The sequence below is a fragment of the Microcaecilia unicolor genome, chromosome 2, assembly GCF_901765095.1.
Source record: "Microcaecilia unicolor chromosome 2, aMicUni1.1, whole genome shotgun sequence".
NCBI lineage: Eukaryota > Metazoa > Chordata > Amphibia > Gymnophiona > Siphonopidae > Microcaecilia > Microcaecilia unicolor.
This window is the reverse complement of record NC_044032.1, coordinates 427,726,000-427,748,869: the sequence shown is the minus strand read 5'-3', so window position 1 is coordinate 427,748,869 and position 22,870 is coordinate 427,726,000.

Below are 22,870 nucleotides of genomic sequence, written 5' to 3'. Positions count from 1 at the left end.
CTTGCCTAATCTTTCTGTAGAAATGCTTAGCCCAACGCTTTACTGGTTGAAACCTCGTTTATTTAAGAGATCGTATCAGCCTTTAAAACACTTAAAAGTCTGCATTTATCCCATCTTTTGTGTACTTGTGGTCATGTGAGCTGGGATAACAGGACACTCTCACACGACAGGAAAACTTCTTTCAAGTGCTATAACAGTTTAAGACCTGAAGTAAAAGCACCTCTGTGTTTCTTAAAAAAAAAACCCGTTGCCCTTATGCACATGTTCTTTACACTTCATTAGAGGTATATTCTTGAGAAGAATCGGTTTGGCAGCGATAGTAGAAAGCAGGATGTGTTGTGAATTGTAGACCTGGGGTACAATGGTACTACTTCGTCTGTAACTTTGTAATATACTGACTTTCATGTGCTTCCTTGCTTCTTTCACTGTATCGGTTAAATTAAAAGCCTCTTAGTTCTGACTTTTAATAGCAGGGTTGCAGGCTTCTCTGGCGGTCCCGCCAGTAACATGGCAGTGGGATTTCCCCAGTCGGGGGAAAGGAGATCTTGCTTAACCCCTCTTCCCCTTTATAACAGTACGTGCAGCGGCTTCAAAAAGTCCGATACATCCTTCCCAGATATGAGCAAGGGTTTGGCGGGCAGCGTAAGGACAGGAAGAGACAGAAGCATTGGGGGGGGGGGGGGGGGGTCCTAAAATACAGAATACCAGCCTATTGCCATGTTTGGCAACGTGCCAGGCTGCCAAAACCTTCACAGAATCTGTGTGGAGCCTCTGTGTGAGGGGGGGGGGCACTTTCCGGCCATCATCTACCTCTGTAATTTAACCCTCCAGTCTAGTTCACTACAGCTGACTGCTCTGGTCTTGATACTTGTGCCTGGCTGAATTTCACTCCACTTCTTCAGCACAGACCAGATAATTAGTGACTGAGGAACTCTGCCAGTAGCCCCATGACAAATAAACTTCTCTGCTTTCTGCTTTACTATCTGTCCCTGCTGCTCTGTCAAACTTAAAGTTACTGGCTGCAGGCTGGCTTTCTGCATAGCTGCTAACCAAAACTGAAACTGTGACCTCATCCTATGGGCTTTGTGCATACCTAGTCGTCTGGGGCTGGGTTTTTCTGCTGCTTATCTGCGAACCAGCGCTGAGGGTATGTGATAGGTGAAATTAGGCTTTGCACTGCTGCGTGTATATCAAGTCACTGAGTTTTTTTTTTTCGAGAAGCTTGTTTTTCTTTTTCAACCTGCCTGCTGTTTGCATCGAAAGCAAAAGTATACCTAGGAAACAGTGTGGACCCAAGGCTTCTGCTTCAGCGGGTGCCCAGCCTCCTGTGCCCAGTGTTTTTGCATTGTCCCTCACCCTGATAGCAACAAAGCAGGCAGGAGGGGCAGCAGGGCTTAGGCAACCTGGCTTCACAGCGTGTGGAAAGAGACAACACAAACCACAAACCTGCTTTACAGAATCATGGGAGCCCCCTGTTCCACTTGCTGTTGTTTCCCGCTCTCTTGTCAAAGGGCCACTGCTGGATCTGCAACTAAATACCCAGAGCAATGAGATGCCATGTATAAATGTCATAGATGTTTTCGGTGATGCGCCAGGCCCGAGGTTTTCTGAGGTCACGGATGGTAGGACAGAAGGCATGGCTGTGTCCCAGCGCTCTTCCTGTGGCACATCTTCCTCAGCCTGACACACTGCTGATTCTCAGTCACGTGACTAGTCACTGTCATCTGAATCCTCAGATCAATTATCAGATTCTTCTGGCCATTATCAGCACAGTAGATGACATCACAACAGGCGCTCTCCTGGTTGTCATCATGATCAAGAGGATTCCTGACTTCATATAAAGAGGGAAAGATCATACTGTAGGACGTCACATTCCAGTGGTCAGAATTTGGAAACATCGACACTGCCCATGTAACCACAGGTAGAGATGGGAGATGTCTGCCTGGCACCACAACGGCCGGAGACAAATCACTCCAGCACAACACAGTGGGACTGTGGCACTCAAGGCATTGTCCTGGTTTCTGTTCCTGGGCAGCAGCTTCCCTATGATGTCCTGTTGAATTTTGACCATAGCACCTCACACTGCAGAGTCTCTCTCTCTTCTGTTTTACAGGTTGACAGTGCACTCCCAGTTACAGCAGGCCCACAGCATGGAGCTCAGCCTCCGGCAATATGGTGGACTGCACTGGCAGTGGTCGGCATGACAACAATCACTGCCACCTTTACTGACTCTGAAGCTCATCCAGATCGTATAATGCAGCTCTCCAGTGAGATTTTATCCCAGTCCGCTGGTAATTCTGTGCCTAATCTGACTAGCCCTACAGGGAGGCCTTCAAGGCCTCTGAAGAAATACAGAAAATGCTGGTTCTCTCGATCCTTTTCTACCTCTTCCTCCTTTACACATTCTTCCTCTCGCTCTTCTGTTCCTTCCATTCCCAAGAGCTTTACCATTGCAGAAGAAGTGGAGTTGTGAGAAGGCATTTCCTGCTCTCTCAGGAAGAAAGTTTTGAGGAAGGAATATTTCAGTATTTTTAAACTCTTAGAACGAAGGCATAGGAGGGACACGAGGAAGAGGGCAAAGTAAGATTACATAGACGCGACAGACCTGTTGCTTGCAACATCATTAACTGGATGCTTTTTTTTTTCTCTGAGGTTGATCAGTGTTATGTATCACAAATGCCCCACAGAATTACCAGGCACGTTGTCATATGCTGACACTATTATAAGAATTTACAAGGAGTTTGGGGGTTTCTGTTGGTTGTCTTAAGATGAGAACTTTAGGGATAATATATCCTAGGGGTCAGAGGATAGCATTCTATGGCTGAAGAATTTCTCAGCCAAGTATAGTAATAATGCTTCAAGCCATAAATACACCAAGGCTTCAAATCCTCTGCTCCCCGGCACGTATGTTGGCAGTATAATAAGGGTTCTTGTGCTTTTTGAGACTGCATACTGTATACAAACATGTCTGCTCATCTTGCTCAGCCAGTCAATCAATGTAGCAGTTAATCAATGTACAAAGTAGCCCCACCCCTCGTCAAGCCACAAGGCCAGCAAAAATCATAGTGGAGTTAGCTCCCACACCTGTCTCAGTTGCTGTCAATGTCTCCTTGGCTAGACCTAGGTGGGGTTTTTTGATGTATTATATTCTGTTCCCCCCCCAGATTTTTGCTTAATATTTAGTATTTATTAAAAATGAATTGGTATTTGGAAGGTTTTTTTTGAGCCTAAGATGTGAATATTCCACATGTCAATGTTTAATGTTTAATTATCATTGGCAGGATGTCTGAGGCTGTTTCCTTCCTTGCTAAAAAATAGTTGTGTATGCTTGTATTGGTGAGTTTGGTAGGCTATTTTGTGTTTAATTGTGGGCATCAATGAACAGATCTATAGTCTGATAAATGTGCTACTAAATTGTTTCAAGGCAGTTTCACCCTTGGATTTCCATCTATTGTGCTGGTCCTTCCGTTGACATCATCTTACTAGTTCCTAGGTGGATTTAGACTGAATTTGGCAGGAAAAGCTGGGTAAAGAGCTGTCATTGGGTCACATGGCTGGTCCATTTTCAGAATGGCCATTCATCCACATGTGTTTGTCATCTGTTGGCGCCCAAGAAGGAACCAGGCAAATTCCAACTAATATGGAATCTTTCCTTTCCCCTGGGATAGTCTGTCAATGACTATATTCCCTCCAGGCTTTGTACTGTGCAATACATGTCCTTTGACATGGCTATTCACATGGTGGTTAAAATGGGTAGGGGTGCACTTCTAGCTAAGGTGGACATTGCCTATTAATGTTGTTGACTCCTCCCATCTTTTGAGGTTCTCCTTTTGGGTCTGTGTTACTTTGACAAAGACATGCCTATGGACTGCTCGGTGTGGCGCTTCTTGTTTGAAAATTTTAGCTCCTTTTTGTGGTGGGTAGTGTGTCATCGGACTAAGTTGTTGAATGCGATTGACTATCTTGATGATTTCATCCTTGTGGGCCCCACCTACAGCATACTTGTCAGCTTGTTGATGGGCTTCCACACAATGGTGACTGAATTTGGTGTGCCCCTTTTTCAGATAAAACAGTGGGCACTATCTGCATTCAACTTTTCCTTGGTATAGAGCAAGGGTTCTCAACCCAATCCCCGGGACACACGTAGCCAGTCAGGTTTTCAGGATACCCACAGTATGCATGAGATAAATTTGCATGCCCTTTCTCTATTGTATGCAACTTTATCTTAAGCATATTCATTGTTGATATCCTGAAAACCTGACTGGCTACGTGTGTCCCAAGGATTGGGTTGAGAACCCCTTGTATAGAGACAGACTTTGTGGCAATGATGATTCACCTCCTGTTTGATAAAATTGAGGATATATGTGATAAATTTGATGCTGCCCTTAGCGTCAAGAAATTGACCTTGCAGCAGACTCAAGCTTTGATAGGGGTCACTAAACTTCGTGTGTCGGATCCTATTAATGAGCAGGGCTTCCTTGCACAGACTAGCAAGAGCCAAATTGGGCATCATGAAGAAGCAGCACAAAATAAGGCTGAAGAAAGCTGTTAAACAAGACCTTCAAATCTGGCAAGTGTTCCTGGCAGATTTTAATGATACTTTTTTTTTTAACATTTGTACCCTGTGCTTTCCCACTCATGGCAGGCTCAATGCAGCTTACATATGATATACAGGTACTTATTTGTACCTGGGGCAATGGAGGGTTAAGTGACTTGCCCAGAGTCACAAGGAGCTGCCTGTGTCTGCAGTGGGAATTGAACCCAGTTCCCCAGGACCAAAGTCCACCACCCTAACCACTAGGCCACTCCTCCGTGTTTTGAAGTCTGAACTGGTGCCTAATAGGGACCTTGAACAGGTTGTAACAGGGTTGGAAGGTTTTCGGGGCAGACTGTCAGCACTTTTAGGATGGTACTGGATTTTTTGTTATCTAGAGGGTGGGGCCAGGCCCAGTGCTGGACAGCGTGATAGTGCTCTTCTTCACTTGGGGAAAAGGGGAGGGGGGTGGTCACATAAAAATATTAAATTGCTTTTTGCGGGTTTTACCTTTTTCACAAAGCTTCATGGCTGGGGTCACCCAGCATGTGGGTTTTGGTGTGCATGCTTCTGAAAGACTGGTACTGCTCTGTCCCACTGATCCTGTACAACAGATGGCCAGTCACACACAAGATACTGGTCAGCTTTTTCCAATCCCTGCCACCGATATACGATTTCTCATTTTAGGTACTGCTGTTCCACTCTGCATTTTCCCTTACATTCTTTGCAACACCATAGGTAAGTGAACTGGCGGTTAGAACACAGACGGATGCGGAAATGTTAAAGGAAATCAGGGACGCAAACAAACTGGGCAACACAATAATAATGGGGGATTTCAATTACCCGCATATAGACTGGGGTAATGTAACATCTGTACACGCAAGGGACATAAGATTTCTTGATGAAATCAAGGACAGCTTCATGGAACAGCTAGTTCAGGAGCCGACAAGAGAAGGAAAAATACTAGACTTAGTCCTTAGTGGTGCTCATGATCTAGTGCAGGGGGTAACGATACGAGGGCCGCTTGATAACAGTGATCATAATATGATCGGTTTTGATATTGGCATTGAAGGAAGTGAAACTAGGAAATCAAGTACGCTAGCGTTTAACTATAGAAAAGGTGATTACGACAAAATGAGAAAAATGGTGAAAAAAAGACTGAAAGGAGCAGCTCGCAGAGTAAAAAACTTGCATCAGGCGTGGATGCTGTTTAAAAACACCATCCTGGAGGTTCAGGACAAATATATTCCACGTATTAGGAAAAAGGGAAAAAAGACTAAACGTCAGCCGGCGTGGCTAAACAGTAAGATAAAGGAAATCATTAGAGCCAAAAAACAATCCTTCAGAAAGTGGAGAAGAGAACCAACTGAAAGTAACAGGATAGATCATAAGGAATGCCAAGCCAAATGCAAGGCGGAGATAAGGAGGGCAAAAAAGGAATTTGAGAAGAAATTAGCGTTGGAAGCAAAAATACATAGTAAAAACTTTTTTAGATACATTAAAAGCAGGAAACCGGCCAAAGAGTCGGTTGGGCCGCTGGACGAAAATGGTGTTAAAGGGGCGATCAAGGAGGACAAAGCCGTAGCGGAGAAATTAAATGAATTCTTTGCTTCGGTCTTCACCGAGGAGGATTTGGGGGGGACACCGGTGCCGGAAAGAATATTTGAAGCGGGGGAGTCGGAGAAACTAAACAAATTCTCTGTAACCTTGGAGGATGTAATGGGTCAGTTCAGCAAGCTGAAGAGTAGTAAATCACCGGGACCTGATGGTATTCATCCCAGAGTATTAATAGAACTAAAAAATGAACTTGCGGAGCTACTGTTAGAAATATGCAATCTGTCCCTAAAATCGAGTGTAATACCGGAAGACTGGAGGGTAGCCAATGTTACTCCGATTTTTAAGAAAGGTTCCAGAGGAGATCCGGGAAATTATAGACCGGTGAGTCTGACGTCGGTGCCGGGCAAGATGGTGGAGGCTATTATTAAGAATAAAATTGCAGAGCATATACAAAAACATGGACTGATGAGACAAAGTCAGCACGGATTTAGTGAAGGGAAGTCTTGCCTCACCAATCTAATGCATTTTTTTGAGGGGGTAAGCAAACATGTGGACAATGGGGAGCCGGTTGATATTGTATATCTGGATTTTCAGAAGGCGTTTGACAAAGTGCCGCACGAAAGACTCCTGAAGAAATTGCAGAGTCATGGAATCGGAGGTAGGGTATTATTATGGATTAAGAACTGGTTGAAAGATAGGAAGCAGAGAGTAGGATTGCGTGGCCAGTATTCTCAGTGGAGGAGGGTAGTTAGTGGGGTCCCGCAGGGGTCTGTGCTGGGTCCATTGCTTTTTAATGTATTTATAAATGACCTAGAGATGGGAATAACTAGTGAGGTAATTAAATTCGCCGATGACACAAAATTATTCAGGGTCGTCAAGTCGCAGGAGGAATGTGAACGATTACAGGAGGACCTTGCGAGACTGGGAGAATGGGCGTGCAAGTGGCAGATGAAGTTCAATGTTGACAAGTGCAAAGTGATGCATGTGGGTAAGAGGAACCCGAATTATAGCTACGTCTTGCAAGGTTCCGCGTTAGGAGTTACGGATCAAGAAAGGGATCTGGGTGTCGTCGTCGATGATACGCTGAAACCTTCTGCTCAGTGTGCTGCTGCGGCTAGGAAAGCGAATAGAATGTTGGGTGTTATTAAGAAGGGTATGGAGTCCAGGTGTGCGGATGTTATAATGCCGTTGTATCGCTCCATGGTGCGACCGCACCTGGAGTATTGTGTTCAGTACTGGTCTCCGTATCTCAAAAAAGATATAGTAGAATTGGAAAAGGTACAGCGAAGGGCGACGAAAATGATAGTGGGGATGGGACGACTTTCCTATGAAGAGAGGCTGAGAAGGCTAGGGCTTTTTAGCTTGGAGAAGAGACGGCTGAGGGGAGATATGATAGAAGTGTATAAAATAATGAGTGGAATGGATCGGGTGGATGTGAAGCGACTGTTCACGCTATCCAAAAATACTAGGACTAGAGGGCATGAGTTGAAGCTACAGTGTGGTAAATTTAAAACGAATCGGAGAAAATTTTTCTTCACCCAACGTGTAATTAGACTCTGGAATTCATTGCCGGAGAACGTGGTACGGGCGGTTAGCTTGACGGAGTTTAAAAAGGGGTTAGATAGATTCCTAAAGGACAAGTCCATAGACCGCTATTAAATGGACTGGAAAAATTCCTCATTTTTAGGTATAACTTGTCTGGAATGTTTTTACGTTTGGGGAGCGTGCCAGGTGCCCTTGACCTGGATTGGCCACTGTCGGTGACAGGATGCTGGGCTAGATGGACCTTTGGTCTTTCCCAGTATGGCACTACTTATGTACTTATGTACTTATGTACATTCCCACCTGGTGGCTTGTCAAGGGTAGACATACATTTTATGGGTGCCTCTGTTAGCATTAGGATACAGCGGTTTAAAAAAGAACAATGCTAGAAAGCAAAAGTCATCATGCTAATGTATGTGTCAGATTTGCTTATCTGTCTGGTTACCACTTTGAGTGTGTATCTTTTGCATCACCCCATGGCTCCTGAGCAATTGTTTGTGCTTGAATCTATTTTCTGAAAAGCCTTAGGACAGGCCGGTTGTGACCCTTGGTGTTTTCGGATCACATTCTTTCTGCATTAATGCTGCCATGGCAAGAGAGCTCCCATCTCAAGACTATTCAAAGGCTGGGTCACTGGCAGTCAGAGACTTACAGGGGATACATCTGATAGGACATAGCTTAAGCTGCTGCTAATAAAATCTGTCTATCTAAATCCTGCTGCCAATTTTATTCACATTTCCATTTATCTTATAGACTCACCATGAAGGACAGTCTGGGTGGTCGGACACTTTTGTTCTTTGGGCTGGGTGGAGGTTGGCAGCACGTATTTGGGACTTGCGACTTGAGGGGTGCAAGTACAATGGTTGGAAGAGGGTGACGACTGCTTCCATACCTTCAGGCACAATTAGCTCACTTGGAACCACCAGCAGCAATTATTATCCATCTGTGCGGCAACAAACTCAGACAGTTATCGTGCAGACAGTTGAAACTAATGGGTAATGCTGATTTTGAAGAACTGCTTTCTTTGCTCCCTCATATTTTTATGTATCCCAAGAAAAAAATGGGTGGGGCTTAAACTGAGGAACAGATAGGCCAATGGCTAGAAATAAAAGAAGGGGTGGGGAGAGTCATAACATTTTTGCACGATTGGGTTGAGACTGGCCCAGGGTGCTTTGGATGAGACAGGTTACATTTTTAAGATGTTGCTCAGGACTTGCTCCTGAATGATATTCAGGAGACATGGGAGTTTATGGCCACAGCTGGGGACTATGGACTGCTCCCAGAATTCTGGGAAAACCAATTAGCTGATGGGGGACACGGGGCAAGCCTCTGGCTACTCTAGGTCTGTTACAGTGTATCTGAGCCTTGATCATGTGAGAGGTGTGAAGGCTGGGTTAGTTGGCCACGTAGAGACACAGTTCACTAACTGTGAGTCAGACAGTGGGGTATTTTTGACTTGCTGTACTGCCTTTAACTGACAAAGCAAGACAAAGCGGTTGACAATCTAAAAAAATTACACAGAGAAATGAAATAGAAAAGAACTACAATTCGTGAAAGGACAGAATAATTTACAAAGGCAAATACCTAATGCAGGGATGACCTAAATGTCAAGATTTGCCCATCTTGTTTCGATAATACGGGTTTCCCCGCCCCTTCGTCGGAACGTCCTGCGAGGACATCCTCAGGAAAACCAGGGCGCCCCTTTCGATAATGCCCCTCTTAATCATCACTTAACCAAAAGTCAAGAATATAAACATAAAATTAATAAGGGTATGTACGGATCATACAAATAAATAATTACTTAGAAACAGATTATCATAGATGCATCCATACTGGGGCGACTCCTCTATGTGGGAATAAAAATAAAGACATTGAATAAAAATCTGTGATACTAAAAAATATTTAAAAAAGGAAAGTGTATATAAGAGTAAACAGCCAACATAAAGAGCTATCTGATTGCTAAAAAAAAGGAACAAGTATGCAATTCGCATAAAAAAGGGGAAAAAGGAAACCTGTCTTCTGCAGAAAACAGTCCTTGCAGAAAAATGAGAAACGTAGTCAACAACAGCCAAACATGACAAACATCCTTGAGGTACTGTAAATAAAAACAGACAATAATGAAAAGCTTCCTTGAAGTACTATGATTAAAAAATTGAGCAAGATGAGCAAAAACAAAATCATTTATGTTGGCAACACACTGAGGGGCCCTTTTACTATAGGCTTGCCGCGCGGCAAACTGCATCTACCACTGGCTTAATGTGGACACCGGCACTAGTTCTGCCCCCAACATGCACCATTTCCGGAAGGCCTGGAAATTTTCCCTTTTCATTTTACAACAGGGGGTTACCTGGCGGTAATCGTGCGGTATAACGTGCTACATACTGCCTGGTTCATGCCAGGTTAGCGTGGGAGCCCTTACCGCCACCTCAATGGGTGGCAGTAAGGGTTCCCCAGGACAAGGCCATGCAGCAAGTGTTTACTTACCACCAGTATACTTTTTCTAGTGAAGAAGGTGCCGGTACTCAAATGCCAGGCCAGCCTTCAGGGGTGGGGTGATCACCCCACAATAGCCAGGACCCCCTGCAACCAGTCGCAGAATCTGACAAGGCAGAATTGGTGTGTAGAGCCTGAGCTCCTTCATTAAAACTTGGGGACCATGGGTCAATTTTAGCAGACAATGGAAAAGGTGCCAGTACTCAGTACCCCCAAGTACCCCCTCAAAAAAAGTCCTGCTTACCACACAGCCATTTCCTTTTTTGAGCTTTTTACCCGCTGCAGTAAAATGGGCCTCAGTGTGTAGCAAATGCATGCACTGACTCTACCACAAGGCCCCCAGGGGCGTAGCCAGATGGCCAATTTTGGTGGGCCTGAGACCAAGGGGGGTAGGCATGGAATTCGCCCCCCCCCCCCGGCCCCCTTCAGTTTGCTCCTGTTTTCACCCCTCCCTGCTCAGAAACACCAAATATGAAATACTTGAGCTGGTGGAGACCCCCAAACCCTACCAACTGAAGATTTCCTCCTCCTCCTCGAGCAGCCAGCACTCTTCCAAACGGCAGCTGGCAGCACTAACCCTAAACTGATGCTACTGTTGGTAGGCTGTGCATGCTCAGTGCTTTTGCATGTGCAGAAGGGCCGGTCTCAGAATGAGCAGAAGGCAAATGCTGCTGGCTGCCCAAGGAGAGAAAATCTTCAGCTGGCAAGGTTTGGGGATCCCCACCAGCCACAACAAGTGTGTCACAATTTTGGGTGGGCCTGAGTCCAAAGTGGGTGGGCCCCAGCCCACCCAGGCCCACCTGTGGCTACACCACTAGCTTGGTAAAAGGGGCCCTGAGAGAAAAAGCGGACAATGGGTAAATATCAATTTTAAGATAACATATAAAAAATTTACAAAAAGAAGTCTCCCAATGTACCACCGGTCAAGGCGGTTAAACCTGACAGACCAGAAAATGCGGCTCAAAAGTGCTACCAATCAGCATCTCTCCCATGATAAAGTATATATCTAACATATAAGATGCACTTACTACAGCACTAACAATGAATTCATAGTAAATTTTATTGCAGCAAAACATCTTAAGTTAAAAAAAATGTATTATGTGCTAATGTGAACAACAGAAAAAGGGACATACCAATTAGTCTCTCCTGAGCGAAGCTGAGATAGCTGTGTGTGAGAAGATGAACATATCGTGCCTATGCAGAGTCCACTTTTAAAACAACTAAGGGCCCTGTTTACAAAGGCGCGCTAGCGTTTTTAGCATCTGCTAACCTTGTAGATGCCCATAGGAATATTATATATTAATCCTGGGTTCATTAAACGCTGAATAACTGTACTAAATATTACAAATATCAACAATTCCACAGTTATACTTCACCTTTTATTCATAGTATGATTTACATCACTATATTTTTCAAAACAAACACTTACAACAGCCTACATTCATACCACTCATACCTTCACATACCATCTCCTACGCAAAGACTGCTAACTAATACAACTCATTAACTAACTAACTCCCCACAAACAAAATATTAATGATGGTCCAAATACTTTTGCCTCCACAAGGGGCAGCTTTACCAGTCAATTATGTCCACATAATTAACAAGTGGCTAAACAGCGTAACACTAAAAGTTCATTCACAACCGAATTTAAACCAGTCCACGGTTCAAGTTCACAAACTGCTGTTTCCTTGGATTGATTACATCTGCTCACTGGTGTTATTCTACCGTGTTTGTAGTTCAGGGCTTGATGATAGAAACACACCCATCAACTTTAAGCCAATCTCCATGTAATCCTCAGACCACAATCCATCTGCCATAAATCACCCCGCACTCTACACAGACTGAGTTTCGCTCCTCGAGCGTCTTCAGGAGTCGGGTTCCTTCCTCAGAAGTTTTCGTTAGCCACAGCCACTGACTTTGAAGGGACAGCCTGATCAAGTTAGTGTCTTGATGATACCAAACTATTTCCTTTCCAAAGATGGACTGGCAATATTCCATGGACTATTCAGGCCCATTGAAATTTTCTTATAGCCTTCCCCCAAATTGTATCTTTGAATAACTTTCTCCAGGAGTTCTTTCAGCAGGTCTGTGTCTGGCATGGTCAGACCAGAAAATTACTGAGGGCCCCTTTTACTAAGTTGCATAGGTGCCTACGTGTGCCCAACATGTGCCAAATTAGAGTTACCGCCCAGTTACCGCGTGGGCCTTGCGGTAATTTCAATTTTGGCACGCGTCCGCTATGCGCGTCTGAAAAATGTTTTCTATTTTCTGGTGCGCGTAGCGGACTTGCACCAAAAGATGTTTGACACACATAGCTCATTACCGCCCAGATTCTTTACTGCTAGGTCTATAGCTGGTGGTAAGGTCTCAGGCGCAAAATGAATGCACAGCAATTTTGATTTTGCCGCGCGTCTATTTTCGGCAAAACATTTAAAAAGGCCTTTTTTACAGGTGCGCTGAAAAATGATTCTGCGTGCGTCCAAAACTCGCGCCTACATTTCCGCAGGCCATTTTCAGCGCGCCTTATTTAAAATTTGATATACCGCCCAATTGGAAAAACCCCTGGGAGGTTTACATAGCTAAAATACTCAGACGTATGTAGAAAAGAAGGTCATATTCTTGATAGGAAAGAGTTTAGAGAGAGGTAGAGTGAAAGGAAATAGAGAGGAGCACTAAAAATCACTATCATCTCCAAGAGAGGGGGAGTAGAGTAGAGATACAAATGTCTGCAGAATGGGCAGTGTTGTCCAGGGAAAGGATTGCAGATGAGCCTCAAGCTATTTTAAAAGCTGTTGGCACTGGAACAGAGGCTTTTTATGTTGAAGGCTCTGTAATAGGAGGAGCAATTGAAATCAGCAGGGTTTGTGAAACAGTAGTGAAGCTTATAAACATCAGAGCAGTCGCACTACTTTTAAAATGCATTTTAGATGTCTAGATAAATCTTGCAACATTTTATCGTATAACTCCTCAAATGCTTGTTAAGATATGACTTGTTGCTCCATTTTGTATAATGTAGCTCACACCTTCCCAAACCTATGCTGACAATCCCACAGCTAGTTGGGCTTTCAGGTTACCTTAAATGAATTTGTTATTGTGTGCATTGAAAACCCGTGTATTCAGATTTATCTCATGCCTATTCATTGTAGATATCCCAAAAATCTGCGGACTTTGGGGTAGGGGCGTAGCCAGACCTTGAGGTGGGATGGTCCAGAGATAAAGGTGGGGGTGCACATTTTGGTCCACCGACCCCCTCCATTGCCTCACCGCCACCCTCTGCTGCCTCATTCCCTGTTGCTCCCCACCCACTGCTACCGCAACATCTTGGCTGGCGGAGGTCCCCAACCCCTGCCAGCTGAAGCACTGCCACTACAAATACCTTGGCTGGTGAGGTTCCCCAACCCCCGCCAGCTGAAGGCTTCGTCCAGCAATGCCAGAGACTAGCACTGGATGGAGGCTTCAGCTGGTGGGGGTTGGGGACCCCTGCCAGTCAAAACCAGGGGCCCAGAGCAAATCTGGGGGCCCAGGCCCCCGTGGCCCCACGTGGCTACGCCACTGATTTGGGGTCTCTAGGTCAGGCTTGGGAAGCCCTGATTCAACCGTCCAACAAGGACAAGAATAATGAATCAAATGGAAGTAATGCAGGCTCTGAATCTGAAACAGCAGGAAGCAAATAATGTTGCTAGATGTTTTTGAAACATTAAATAATAGAGTCTGCATATATTCTTACACGTGACTGCTAACACTACTGTTTCTTGAATTTCTTGAAATAACTCACAGTGATTTTTTTTTTTTTAGTTTTGGTGAGATGAAGTGGTTGCTGCTTTCTTTTATGAGGCTCCTCAGGTCATCACTGGAACTCTGCTTAAGCATTAGAGGGGAAGATTCAGTGAGGTCGAATGCCTCGTCCTCTCAGATCCTATGAGTGCTGAGCTGTATCATCTTGTATCTCTATAACATCTTCCTCCTATAATTGTAGGTAAGAGGAACACATTCTTGTGTTGTCTTCATTTAAAGGCTGCTAATTATTTACTTCTCACTACTCCTTTCTTCTGCATGGTTCCAGAAATGATTTGGAAATACAGTGCACTCCATTTAAGTGCACGTTGGATAAGCACATGCTCTGTTTAACCGCATGTCGTACTTCGGTCCCGATTTTGGCACCATCAATTTCTATGGGGACAAACTTCGGTTTAGCGCACCACTGATAAGTGCAAGATTCGCTTATATGCATGGTTCATGACCGCTTCTCTGCAGGAACGATTCCGCATAAGCGCGCGCACGGAATATGGAAGCTGATTGGCATGTGACAACCAACGAGATCTGCACAGGCAGAATAAGTGAAAGAATGTTTAGAGTGTACACTGGGGTTGTCGTCGTCGAGGCGGAACTGTAAGACTTTAACACTGGCTGAACGAATAGAAGTTCTTAAAAAATTAGAAAACAAACAAAGTCAAGCATCTATTGCTAAAGAATATGGTGTCAATCCCAGTCAAATTTCACGTGTCTTGAAGCAGAAAGACCAGCTTCTGGAAGACTGGCAAAACAATACAAATCCACAACGGAAATGAAAACGGGTGTGAAAAGCTGAAGAGGTAGAAGATGCTCTTCTTCGGTGATTTTCTCGAGTCAGGAGCAGACAGTTTCCTGTCAGTGGTCCACTGCTTATGGAGAAAGCTAACCAGCTAGCTGAAAGTCTTGGACTAACTGAATTCAAAGCCACTGTTGGATGGTTGGAAAGATGGAAGGAGAGGAACAGCATACAATTCAAGAAACAGCATGGTGCGAAACAAGACGCTGATGACTTTGGTGCTGAAAATTGGGTTGTTTCAGTTCTTCCTACCATCTTGAAAAAGTTTGCACTTCATGACATTTTCAATGCTGACAAAAACGGTCTCTACTGGCGAACGATTCCTGATGGAACACTTGCATTCAAACATGCCGAAACTACTGGAGGTAAAACGTCGAAGGACTGACGATCCTCCTTTGTTGCAATATGGATGGGAGTGAGAAGTTGGAACCCCTCGTCATTGGAAAGAGCAAACAGCCCCTTTGCTTCAAGAAAGTTAAGCGACTTCCTGTGTCATATGAGGCTAACACAAATTCATGGATGACTGAGGAAATTTGGAAGCAGTGGCTAAAGAAGTTAGACACTAGAATGTGGGCACAAAAGCGTCAGATTTTGTTGCTTTGTGATAATTGTGCTGCACACAGGGATGATGTCAGGCTGTCTAACGTCAAGGTGGTCTTCCTGCCACCAAACACTACCTCTTTGATCCAACCTATGGATCAGGGCATAATAGCCAATTTCAAACAACATTATCGAGTTCTTGTGCTACGTTGTCTGATGAGCGTTATGGATGACCAGACTGGCAAGGATAAACGTGCTGTTGAACTAGCTCGTAATCTATCACTGTTGGATTCCCTACATATGCAGAAGGAAGCCTGGAATCATGTTACACAGGCAACCATTGTGAACTGCTACAAGCGGGCAAGCTCTGTTAAGGATGTGGAGAGGTACAAAACAGATGCAGCTGTTTTAAACGGGTCAGATGAACAGGTTATTGACATCCCAGCCGGTGTTACTGAAGAGGAGTTTCATCGCTACGTAGCTGTTGATTACGATCTACAAACAGCTGACGACAGCACTGATGTCGAGATATGCACCTACATGCAGGCAACAACAGCTGATGATGAAGCAGAGGATGAAATGAGCAGCGAGACACATGCTGACGAAATTCAACAACCTCCGGTTAACTGCATGCATTTCTTTGGTCCCAGACCCTTGCACTTCTTCCTGTTCCTCTTTCTCTACATGAAAAAAAATAATATGGGCAGATGGTGGCATAATATGATGACAAAACCTATGTAGTTATAGAGAAGTAATTTAAGAATAAATATGTAATAGTTTAGCTGTATCACAGAGTATACTTTGGCTGTTATTCTTTATCAGCACGAGAAAGACTCGTTGTTTATTCACAGTTTCAGAGCAGCTTTTTCATGAGGTGAGAATTGAAGTTCAGTCAGCACCAGCCACCACCCAGCTTCCACCTGACCAGCCAGCCACCTACCCACAGAGGAGGACATGCAACAGGAGCTGGTGGTGGAGAACCCTGGCCTGTGGGAGGATCCCCATACCTCATCCCAGTGGCCTAGGCCGCAGGCGGCAGATGAAGATGTATGTATACAGGGACATGCATCTGGTGGAGGGAGGATGAAGAGGCAAAGGAAGCGCCACCTTAGGCAGCATCCATCCTGCCCCTAGCACCTGTGTCCCCTGCTGACATTTCAGTTAGGCTTGCAGGCGAGCACCCCCCTGGCAGATATGACCACTCCAGACCAACCTCAACAGCCTCATTTGCCATCATCATGAGCCAGCATAAGCAGAAGTAGGGGCTGCAGTACAGAAACAGCATCCATCACCTCTGTGTACGTAGTTAAAAATACAATTCATTTGTCATTGTTCCATGCAAAGCTCCGTAGCTCCATTAATGTGAAATATGTAGTTATGCAATGGCATGTGATGCTGACAACAGCTGTGGTCACCACAGCTATGGTACATGGCTGGGGAAAGAAAACTGCAGATGATGAGGTGGTAGAAGTGTGGGGGGGGGGGGGGGTATGAATTTGCCTAAAGGGCCTCTGGTTAAATAACAGCAGCTAATCAGCATTGACAGGTGCCCCTTCAGAGGCCAGGCTAATGGACAGTGAGGTTAGTTGAGCAGTTTTAGGGGGAACCACCCTAGGAATGGAACCTGCTACCCCTAGGTCTCCAGGCCAGTGGCTGAACTATTAATCCAGGCCTCCTATACCAAGCGAAGGTAGCAGGGAATGGCTGCTGCAGTACAGCTGATATATAATTGGCAGTGGAACAAAAGGTTGTATTGTGAGAGAACTTTATTGTTTCATACACCCCTGGCTTTGGAGTTTGCAAACTAGCCTACTCATTTTGCTGAATAAATACCCTCCTCAGAAGCTGCAAAAGTGCTGTGTTCCATCAGGTCAGTACTCTGTAAAACCTCTGGGGGAAAAATTTGAAATGTCTAATCCAGTCATTTCAAATTATTCCTGTACTCAGTGGTGCTAGTCTAAGCTTATTCCTGAGGCAACAACTTGCCCAAGGTCGTAAGAAGCAGCAGTGGGATTTGAGCCGAGTTTTCCTGCTTCTCACTCTGTCGCTTTATCCTTTAGGGCTACTTCTCCAATGGAACCACTAACTATACTAGTATAAGTCACACATACATTTTGAAGACAATTCTATATCTTGAGGCCTCAATTTAAGCGCTACAATGGGGCACATTTATCACCAATTCTATAATGATGCTTAGGCGTGCCTCAGTCATTATAAAATACTAGCACAAACCCACATTGGCATATCAAAACTTAAGCACACCCCTTTAGGTTATGTCAATGGTAGGTACAAATGTTTTCATCTAAGAGTACCAAGTGATGCATATAACTGATAGTATTCTTTAAGTTACATGCATTACTTAGCACCATAACCATAGCCCGCTCATGTTCCTAGATCAAAAGAAAAGCAACCAAAAGAACCAATGAATGTTTTTGCAAGTTCCTGGAAGCAATTCACACTGGCCTTGGAAAGCCCTGTGTAGGCAAGCTTTATGTATTGAGTGTCCTGTTTTAAGGTGTGTTACATGTCCCGATTAAAAGGATCAAACATGCCTCTGATGTAGGCATTTCACTGCCGAAACATGTTGGGCAATCATTAAAATGATTGTCTGGGCAGCCTGGGGCATGACAGACTCATCTTCCTCCTCCTCTTCCTTCCTCTCTCCCAATTCCTCCTGCTCCTGGTGGACTGCTGTTGGAGGGTGACCTGTGTGTGAACATAGTGCACATATAAGTTAGACACATCTTACATGGCTTACATAGTAGTTCAGTTGTGCAGCGCTATGCGGGTACAGGGGCAGTTGGGGGCTTGTATGTGGGTAGCTGGAGGACTTCATTGGTTTGTTTGACCTAAGAGATGACATGCCAAGAAGGTGGGGAGTCATAGTTGTGATGCACGTTTGCCACTTGGGAGGTTGGCAGCCATGCAGGCATGCAGGATGAGGCTCAGGCCTGCTAGAGGCCCTGGGGTAATCAGTCATTGACTGTGATGTTGGATACCAATGTATATTTTCAGGGATGGTGCCAGGGATCAGGGTGTGGTAGATTCCCTATGACTTTGAGGTCTATAACTGATTGGGAGGCAACAATAGAGAGACCCTGTTTTGCCTTCCTTGCCTTCTAGCCACCTCTGCAGGACCTTCCATGATATAGCCACTGCACTTCCTAGGAGATGGGAGACATATGGTTGGGCGGATCCTGCCGAGCTATAATCATGGCAGTTATATGGGGTCCTCACAGCTGCCAGTGCCAGCTTGCCACCCTATGACTCATGTGCATGTGTTTGGGGATGCCAAGGAGCCTGGGGGGGGGGGGGGGGGGGCAACCAGGCTGGGTGGAGGTTTCATGGTCCCAGCTATGGTATAGCTGGATGTTTCACTGGGCAGCATACATCACTTTGGACTTCACAGTAGCAAGTACTTTCTGTGTGTGCTCCAGAGCCTGAGGGTCTACTTTGTGCTATGAGTGCCCTGTAGGGCTGTGGGCTCTGTACACAAGGAATAAGGGTTTGATTTCCACTACAGATCATTGTGACTGATCTATCTTTTTACTGCCATAGTTGCTGTAGTATGCTAGGCACATAAGAACATAGGAATAGCCATACTGGGTCAGATCAGTGGTCCATCTAGCCCAGTATCCTGTTTCCAACAGTGGCTAATCCAGGTCACAAATACCTGGCAGAAACCCATTTAGTAGCAAGACTCCATACTACCAGTCTCAGGGAAGGCAGTGGTTTCCCCATGTGTGTCTCAATAACAGACCATGGACTTTTCCTCCAGGAACTTGTCCAAAACATTTTAAAACCCAGATATGCTAACTACTTTATCACGCCCCCCAGGAACGAGTTCCAGAGCTTAAATATTTGTTGAGTGAAAAAATAGTTCCTCTTATTTGTTTTAAAAGTATTTCTATGCAACTTCATTGAGTGTCCCCTAGTCTTTGTACTCTTTGAAAAAGTAAAAAAAATTTGATTCACTTCTACTCAATCTACACCACTCAGGATTTTGTACATTTTAATGATATCTCCCCTCAGCTGTCTCTTTTCCAAGCTGAAGAGCCCTAACCTCTTTAACCTTTCCTTAGATGAGAGGAGTTCCATCCCCTTTATCATTTTAGTCACTCTTCTTTAAACCTTTTCTAATTCCACTATATCTTTTTTGAGATATGACGACCACAATTGAACGCAATACTCAAGGTGAGGTCACACCATTAAGCAATACAGAGGCATTATAGTATTTTCAGTTTTATTCACCATCCTTTTCCTAATAATTTCTAGAATCCTGTTTGCTTTTTTTTTCACTGCCACTGCACACTGGGCAGAAGATTTCAGCGTTTTTTTCTTGGATGCTGACCCCCAAGGTGGACCTATCATTAGATAACCATGATTCGGATTATTCTTCCCAATGTGCATCACTTTGCATTTGTCCATATTAAATTTTATCTGCCGTTTGGATGCCCAGTCTTCCAATTTTCTAAGGGCATCCTGCAATTTTTCACAGTCTGCATGTGTTTTAACAACCTTGAATAGTTTTGTCATCTGTAAATTTAATCACCTCACTTGTCATTCTGATTTCCAGATCATATATAAATATGTTAAATAGCACTGGTCCCAGTACAGATCGCTGCAGCACTCCGCTATTCACCTTCTTCAATTAAGAGAAAAGGTAATTCAACCCTACCTTCTGGTTTCTCTCCAATAACCAATTCCTAATCCACAACATAACATCGTCTTCTATCCCATGACTCTAATTTTCTCAGGAGTCTCTCATAAGGAACTTTATCAAAAGCTTTCTGAAAATCTAGATACACTACATCAACTGGCTCATGATTATAAACATGTTTATTCACGCCTTCCAAGAAATGAAGCAAATTGGTGAGGCAAGACTTCCCTTGGCTGAATCTATGCTGACTCTGTCCCATTAATCCATGTTTATCCTCATCATGCCAGGGTTCTCCTAATAAGCCACAGGAGGACAAGGAGCTGAGACTCAGAAGAAAATATTGGCTCTCTCCTGAGGGACATGTTGAGCCAGAATGGAAAACGCCCTTCCACGTGCCACATCATATATAGAGATGGTACATGTGGAGGGAATATCCTGACGTAGGCAGACAAAGGTTTTTCAGCATAGGACCAATTTCTCATGTAGAAGTTTCCCAAGGGTTATTTTCCATTGGCAGACATGACTACCTGAGGACATATATATCAGTCTGCGATGCATTTTACGAATGGTTTTTGGGTGTATTTTCGAACACTGAAAGACGTCTTTCTTGGTGATCTGTTATACTCGTGCTTTTCTGAATGTTTTGAGATAGGTGTTTATTTTTTTACTTGAATATCATATCAAAATGCCTCTTCATGTAGAAGTTTTGTGTATATCTCCTGCATCTAGATGTAAGCATTGACAGTGGCTGTATAGCTAGTGTAAGGGCTCATGCCTAAACATATACACATGTATTTACCCGGTTATGCTAGTATTCAATACAGGAAAGTAGGTTCCTATTTAGACCTCTCAGCTAGGTGTTATAAAATTACACCATACAGGCAGAAAAATAAAAGCTATCATTCTTAAGGGTCCTGGTTCAGTAAGAGATACATTTCATACATTTGGGAACATGGGCACCACTGTTAGGAATCATGTTTGTAGCTATTGATGAACTTTCATTGAGCTGTGCAGGACAATCTGTTCACAAAGGTTATACTGACGGGATGACGCTTTCAAAATGGAGATGGTGTGCTCCTGGGCCAGGAAGTATCTACTGCACTTGTAGAAGCCACCTTATCTTTCCCAGCCCTGTCTAGTGAGACATGTGAGGAGGAAATTCAGGATCCCAATACCTTCATGGCAGAGGAAGCTTCAGGATACAGTTATGGAGAATCTTCTTCTCCATCTGCTTTGGAAGTTCCTGTGGATTAAGCCAGAAGACATACCAATATGTTAGGACATATGAACTTGCATCTAGACCAGGGGCGTAGCCAGACAACAGATTTTGGGTGGGTCTAGGCAAGAAGTGAGTGGGCACCAAGTGTTCTCTCTCCCCCCCCCCCCCCCAACCACCAAAAATATATCTCAGCTGGCAGGAAAATGCTTCTTTCCACCTTGGCAGTCTTAAGTAGGCATGTGCTGAAAACTGAGCATGCACAGGTGCCAGTATCATGGAGAGTAGCATTTTCGTTACCATTAGGGGGAATTTTTCAGCTGGCAGAGCTTGTGATCCCCACCAGCTACCGTTAAACGTGTGCTACTGTTGGGTGGGCCTGAGCTCTAAGAGGGTGGGCCCTGGCCCACCCAGGCCTACCTGTGGCTACGCCACTGATCTAGACATACCTTCTGATGGAAGCAGTGCTTTTTTTGTGCCGGTACGCAACGGTACGGCGTACCGGCACCTTTTTTTTGCCCCCCCCCCCCCCCCGCGACACTCCGGGCGAGTCCTGCACTTAGTTTTTTTTTTTTAAGACTCAGAACGTGCGAACGATGCAGCCGGCAGCGATTGAAAGAGGCTGTCTGGGCTGGCGTCTGCGTCGGAGCTTCCCTCACCCTCTGCGAGTCCCGCGAAACAGGAAGTTGTAACAACGAAGGCGGGACTCGCAGAGGGTGAGGGAAGCTCCGATGCAGACGCCAACCCAGACAGCCTCTTTCAATCGCTGCCGGCTGCATCGTTCGCACGTTCTGAGTCTTAAAAAAAAAACTAAGTGCAGGACTCGCCCGGAGTGTCGCGGGGGGGGGGGGGGGGGACGATTGGGGAGAGAAACAGGGAAACCAACAGAGGGAAGGATTGGGGAGAGAGGGAAAGAGGGAAAACAACAGAGGGAAGGATTGGGGAGAGAGAGAAAGAGGGAAACCAACAGAGGGAAGGATTGGGGAGAGAGAGAAAGAGGGAAACCAACAGAGGGAAGGATTGGGGAGAGAGAGGGAAACCAACAGAGGGAAGGATGGGGAGAGAGAGGGAAAAACAGATGGAAGGATTGGGGAGAGGGGAAAAACAGATGGAAGGATGGGGAGAGAGAGGGAAAACAGATGGAAAGATGGGGAGAGAGAGGGGGAAAAACAGATGGAAGGATGGGGAGAGAGAGGGGGAAAACAGATGGAAGGATGGGGAGAGAGAGGGAAAACAGATGGAAAGATGGGGAGAGAGAGGGGGAAAAACAGATGGAAGGATGGGGAGAGAGAGAGGGAAAATGGAAGGATGGGGAGAGAAAGAGGGAAGACGCTGGATGGAAGAGTGCAGAAAGAAATAGGGGAGACACTGGAAGGATGGGGAGAGAAAGCAGAGCTGCTGGATGGAAAAGGGGAATAGAGAAAGACTGGAGAATAAGAGGAAGGGGCATGGGGAGAACAAGGGTGAGGAAAAGATGAAAAGCCACAGGTAGATGAAGGAAATTAAAGAATGGATAGTAAGAATGAATTAAATCTGGACAGAGAGAGAGCCTGAAAAATATTGAAGAAAGCAAAGAAAAAGGAGACAAAAATGACAAATGGCACAGAAGAGTTAAGCGAAAATAAAGGAAAGCAGAATCACAGACTGGGACCAATATGGAAAGAAAAACAGTGACCAGACAACAAAGGTAGAAAAAAATCATTTTATTTTCATTTTAGTGTTTGTAATATGTCCAAT